This window comes from Vanacampus margaritifer, chromosome 20 (genome assembly GCF_051991255.1).
Source record: "Vanacampus margaritifer isolate UIUO_Vmar chromosome 20, RoL_Vmar_1.0, whole genome shotgun sequence".
NCBI lineage: Eukaryota > Metazoa > Chordata > Actinopteri > Syngnathiformes > Syngnathidae > Vanacampus > Vanacampus margaritifer.
The window spans coordinates 7,511,795-7,517,794 of NC_135451.1; the positions used below are offsets into that span (position 1 = coordinate 7,511,795).

General features: G+C 40.4%; 1 protein-coding gene across 10 annotated transcripts in view; it reads right to left on the reverse strand.

The window, feature by feature from the left end:
* The window catches only part of ntng1a (netrin g1a), a 106,796-nt gene extending 102,833 nt beyond the window's left edge, over nucleotides 1-3,963 (reverse strand). For 3 of the 10 annotated variants that reach the window (XM_077554396.1, XM_077554395.1, XM_077554393.1), the window contains exon 1: nucleotides 2,291-2,833. The gene's annotated coding sequence lies outside the window, so the exon portion shown is untranslated. Of the gene's footprint in view, nucleotides 1-2,290; nucleotides 2,836-3,701 lie in introns of those variants that run through there. The other 7 variants (XM_077554391.1, XM_077554394.1, XM_077554398.1 and 4 more) reach the window with 5 other exon arrangements.
* Between the last annotated feature and the right edge of the window lie 2,037 nt (nucleotides 3,964-6,000).

A 6,000-nucleotide genomic window follows, 5' to 3' on the forward strand; every position in this document is an offset into this window, starting at 1 on the left:
CAGGGCTCAGGCAACGACCAATCACTACAGCTCACCTGTTTTCTGAATCTGAGCTGTGATTGGTTGTTACCTCAGACGTGAGCAACTGTGATACTCTAATGCAAGTGGCAAAATGGCCGCCGCCTGACATGGATAAAAATAACATATTATGGTCAATAATTTTTGGGGGCGTTGACTTCCTCTTTAAGTTTTAGCATCACCTACATTATTAGCATTAAAAGCATAGATCGTCCAAAGATCATTACATTAACTAGCATCCAATCAGATGGACCTTTTACTGCTCACAGCCTTTAGCGTGTTTGTCTGGGGACTGAGCTTTTACTTTCCTCAGCTGAAAAAATACTTCAGAAAAGATTTTGGCGTGAAAGAATAAAGCAATGCAAGAGTCCTCATGTCAGTTCTTTTTTTTGGCAAGTCATCTGAATGACAGAATCGGTTGTTGGCGTTGCAACGTCCAGTTACAGGACCCACAAATAAAACAAGCGTCCTCACATCCAGGATCAAGTGCAAACCGCACGTCTGAGACCTTTGAATGCAATCAATGTGTGAGTGCTAAAGATACGCCTCACTTGCCTCCACTGGCCTCCATCTGCCACAATTTTCTATCAGTGACTGTTTTTCATCCTAAGCACACGGCCGTCCTCCCTTGAGTGGGCCCGGTCTGACGCGCGCACTGTGTTTGTGCAGGAGCAGCACTTTTGACGGGTGCGGCGTGGAGAACGCTGCCCCGACTTTGAGTCCGGAGCCCTCAGGCGTCAGTTACGCCACATACAAGTGGCGGCGTGCGGGGCACCGTATGAGAGGGCGAGACGCCCCCCTCCACACACACATCGAGACACTCTGCATCTTTTCACCACCGAGCATAGCTCTCTTTGCGACACAGGAACACCTAATGCATAATTAAACACACTTTTCCTAAAAGGCGGTATGCACATTACTCTGCAACCACAGTGACATGCCTGGATACTCAAAAATGCCCACTTTAGCTGTAAGGAAGATGCTCACTGAAGTAGCTTGCGACAAGCGGGAAATACTGCAAAGAAGCCAGAAAAAGAAATAAATGCGGGTAAAGAGCAAAGCGCAGAACAAAATTACTTGACAGAAAGGTAGGGAGTTTTTCATTTTGCACAACAAAATCAGTCATGTTAATTCAACACCTTCAAAAGTGTCTATATTGGTGCACACTAAATATAGTTAAAACAACACTTGAAAGTTTTATGGAGTTAAAACAACTCTGATGGTAGTTGAACTTTAACACTGGTCAGTGTTGATTTCACACTACACTAATGTGTAATGTTAAATTATAATTGAGAATTGAATATTTAATTAACACTTCTAGTATGAATGAAAGCAACTTGTTTTGAAGCAGAACACTAGATGGTGTAATTTAACACTATACAGTAGTGTGGTGTGAAATCAACACTGACCAGTGTTAACTAGTGTTAAATTTCAAACTACTATCAGAGTTGTTTTAACTCCATCTAAGTGTAAAAAAATAAAATAAATAGTTTTATCTATATATAGTGTGCACCAGTATAGACACTTTTAAAGGGTGAATTTTAATTCTGGAAGGTGTTGAATTAACACCAATAGTCAATTTTGCTGAGTCGCATTGAGACTCTTTTCATTTACCTAATGAAGCCCTGTTTGTCACATAGCCTAAAAGTAGCATCCACTTAAAATAACTCGAATGCCCGTTGAGAAACAATAAATCGAGACATTTATAAAACTATAGTGAAAGCAGCATGCTGACTCTTGAGTTCACACTGAAATATTATTACGTTGGCCTAAAGAGTGTCTATAAATTGTCGCCTGAACCTGAGCCCTGAATAGAAATGTATTTTTTAAGCAATGACAGTTTTGTGGTAATCATCAACTGTTATCTACATAAAATAATAATTGTTGAGGATAACCCAACATAAGTTTATTTCACTAATGCCATCAAGCACAATCTAGCCTCTATGGCTAATTTAAAGCACTGTCAATTTTGTCAAACATGCATTTGAATGAGCTGGTAAACTAAAGCGCCTGTTTAAAATGTACCGAGGGAGGTCTAACTATAATTGGCAGCTCGAATGACAACAAATTAATGCAATTATGACGAAAACGACGATGATTTCCACAAGGGGGCGCCACTAAAGAAATGTGAAGTAATAGTAACGGACGAAAGCAAACAAAAAAAGAAGAATTGGTGGTTTTTGAAGCAAGTCTTGATACATAATGATACAAGGCGAGAAAAAAAACATGTTAAGAACAAACGCACACTAGGTAAGCAATAGGATGAACTTACAAGCGTTGAAGTCCACTCGCGCACATGAGCTCCGAGGTCCCCGCGCTCATCAACAAGTTCAGCAAAATGATCATGAATGAAGAATGAGGCGTTTTAAGACGCGCTCTGGCTGGAGCCGCAAAGTGATGAGTTCGCACGTCAGTCTCAGAGGACTCGCCGCGCGCACCACCATTGCTCTATTTGGACGATCAAGAGGATTGTCCTGCCACATGAACGCAAATGACTGACGGTCGTCCCGGGGGCTCGCTCAACACCGCGCGTCATGCAAACCGGACCACTTCTGGACACCAGCTCCGAAGCAAAAGTGTCCATTATCATCCAAGTGTCACTCCATCGCTGATCGAGGTGAAACACACTGACGCTGGCACTAAAACAAACTTCAATATTCCCACAGACGATTGAGGCGCGCGCGGGGGTCGCACCCGCCTCTCCCCAGTTGTGGAAACGCACTACAGCCTACAAATGATAATCCAGTATGGGAGATGTGGCGGCCAGGAGGAGGATGGTGCGCTCCCGGGCGCACGCTCAGCTTTGCAACTCCTCCACCACGCGCACCTATGGGTGGTCTCATCCCCTCCCCACCCAACCTCCTTCTCCTGCCCTTTTTCATCCTCCCCACCCAAGCGTGCACATCCACCCACACGCTCGCTCACAATCTCTTATAGAACAACAACAATATATAGAACAACAACAATAATAATAATAATAATAATAATATGCGCCCGAGTAGCGTGCTCGCCTATATTACAAAATAAATAAATAAATAACAGACGTGATTGCATATTGGCAAAAAAATAAATTAATTAATTAAAAAAACATTGACGGTATAGTGCGAAAATAATCGTGCTATAAGCATTGGATTTTATTGGACTCTAAAGGCTGAAATTGGGTATAGCCTGTACCTATTGCAAAAAAAAAAGGAAAAAAAAGTATGTTTACGCACGAGCGAAATCATCACAACAGGAAGAGGATTAATTTAGCCGCATATTTAACGACACAGCAATTTGTTGTGTTTAATGCAGAAAGTGAGTTACGAAAAAAAGTTTTCTTGTAGAAGGTGAGGTCATGGTCAAACTGACAAAAATATTTAAAATCACAGCAGGAAAAAAAAGAGAATAGCCAATAATATTTAAGATGTCTGTATAAAATAAATAAATAAAATACTTTGATGTGAGGTAAAATTGAACCCCCCCTAAACGTGAGATGCTTGTTGATTTACACATTTTCACATCAACTTTTGAGTTAGAGCGCAAAAAAAAAAAAAGCGCAATTTGAGCAGATCTTATTGTAAAAAATACATTATAAAAAAATTGTCACCTGACCACGAATCGCTTCCCCTAAATCGGCGCGCATAAAGCTTCAAAAGTTTACCAACATCCGAGAGCGGAACGGATGGGAAGGAAATTCTCACCTTAGTCTCAAAGCCCCGTGGAGAGCCGTCCATGCCGCCTGTTGCAGCCGCCTAAATCCGCTTTCCGACGGGACATGTCAACCTGCAGGTGCCACCATGCATTTTGCGCCCGCCCTCCCGCAGGGTTAGACAAGACGGCTTCCAGTATCGCGACCACACTGATGGAGAAGACAACACTACTAGGGGGGGTGGGGGGGCAAAAAATACCTTTGAACGCTCCCTCAAGCTGTGCAATTGTTTAAAAGTTTGCAGAAATGTAGAAGCTGCTGGATGCAAACATTCCAAGTGGCTCTGGTGGTGGAGGGGGGGTTAGTGGGGGGGGGGGGGGGGTCGTGAGCGTCAGAGGCGCAGAGCGAGCGAGCCGAGCCGAGTGGCTGCGCGCATGCAGACTATTGTGAGCCTTTGACAGCTCAAGTTGATTTCTTTGCAGACAGCAGCTGCCAGGGAGCCACCACCTTGAACTGCACTTGTTTTATTCATCAAAGATGCCTCGGCATCGGCATGTCACAAGTTTGGATAAAGCGAGGAATGTGTGACACTTTAAAAAAATATATATATATTTTATGTATTTATTTTTGCAATATCACGTATATGAGCAAGTCAGACGGCATCTTACAAAGCAAGAATGCACGAAGGTGTTTCAAGGGTATCAAACGAGATTTCAAAGGACTTGCTATGAATTCAAGTCTAACATGATTGGACAGTTACAGTGAGGACCATTACTCTAATCACGGTTGTTATGCTACTGTTTGACAATTGTAAAAGTGTTTAGATGTGAATATTGGAAGTTCAGTGCAGTACACTGACTTTCAAATTTAATTCGTTTTGTGACCGTATGTCAAATCAATATTTCATAATTGAAATAAAGTGAAATTCCTTTAAACCATTTCAGCTACGCCCCCCAAACAAACAAACAAAAACATCATAAGCATTTTGTTAAATTTTTTTATTAAAATAAATTAGTAATTAATAAGTTATTAATTCATTGTTTTACATTCTCTTTGCTTTATCATGTTTTTATACAATACACTCCAAATTTCCTTTATTAATAATAACACATGCCCCCATGTTGGGACAAGCCAGAAGTCACAACAACCGTGTAACTTTATGGGGGCGTGGCCTAGTGAGTGTCCGGAGCGTGGCTGGTTTCCGTGACTGTCTGTCTTGAGGTTATGTACAATAATCATTTTTATTAGGGATGGTCATATCACTTTTTTTTTAGACCGATAACAGTATGAGTACAACCAGTTCAGGGTGTACCCCGCCTACTGCCCGAAGCCAGCTGGGATAGGCTCCAGCACCCCCGCGACCCTAGTGAGGAAAAGCGGCCAAGAAAATGGATGGATGGATGGAACAGTATGAGTACTCAACAATGACAGATTGTTTAAAAGAAGAATTTTAAGAAAGAAGAAAAAGAAAATTTAAAAAAAATAATTAAAAAGAAGATGAATAAAAAATAAAAATAAACATTAATAAATAAATTTTAGTATATATTAATATATATATTTATAGAAACAAATTAATGCAAAGAAAAAATAAAGAATTTTATACCTACAGTACCTAGCCAATACCAATATAGCATTTTTCTGTAAAATTGGCCCAATACCGATACCTGGTATCAGTACTCGCCCATCCCCAAATAATATATATATATATTTTTTTAAATAATACAATTTTCTACACTAAAATACACAAACACTTTCAAAATGTTTGTTTTTTTTTGTATGCAAATATTGAAATTTTTCCAAGTTGGGCTGTTTCTAAAACTTCTAAAACCCAAAGTGCGTTACCCGTCAAAAAAACAGTATCACCAATTTTCTAACAAGCCATTTTCTTGAAAATGTCAATGTAATGGCAATACTTGATTCAAATAATTTGTGTCTTGCACTGAAAAAGTTTGGTTTGAAGTCAATTTACATGGGTTTACGGCAACTAAGCAGCACACTGAGTTTCATATATACTGTATGAAAACTATTAATGGAATATATCAGTAAAAAGAAATGTTGACAGAGGTTTTGATGAAGCAAATCACGGATGAAATTAGGAACAACATGCCACCAAGAGGCCTCAAAGGTAACCGAATGCCAAATGTTCACTTTTCTCCATTTTTAAGCAGCGTCGTCGTGTAAAAATACGCATATCCAAGCGAGACTATGAGAGAAAAAGTGGATTTTGACAGCAATTAATCCTTGTCATGGATCAACGCAACAAACCAAGAGTGGCAGATCCAAAGCACATGCATGATCACTTATGGTTCGTCATTGTTGGACTCGTCAAGGGTGGGGACGGTGGAGACACC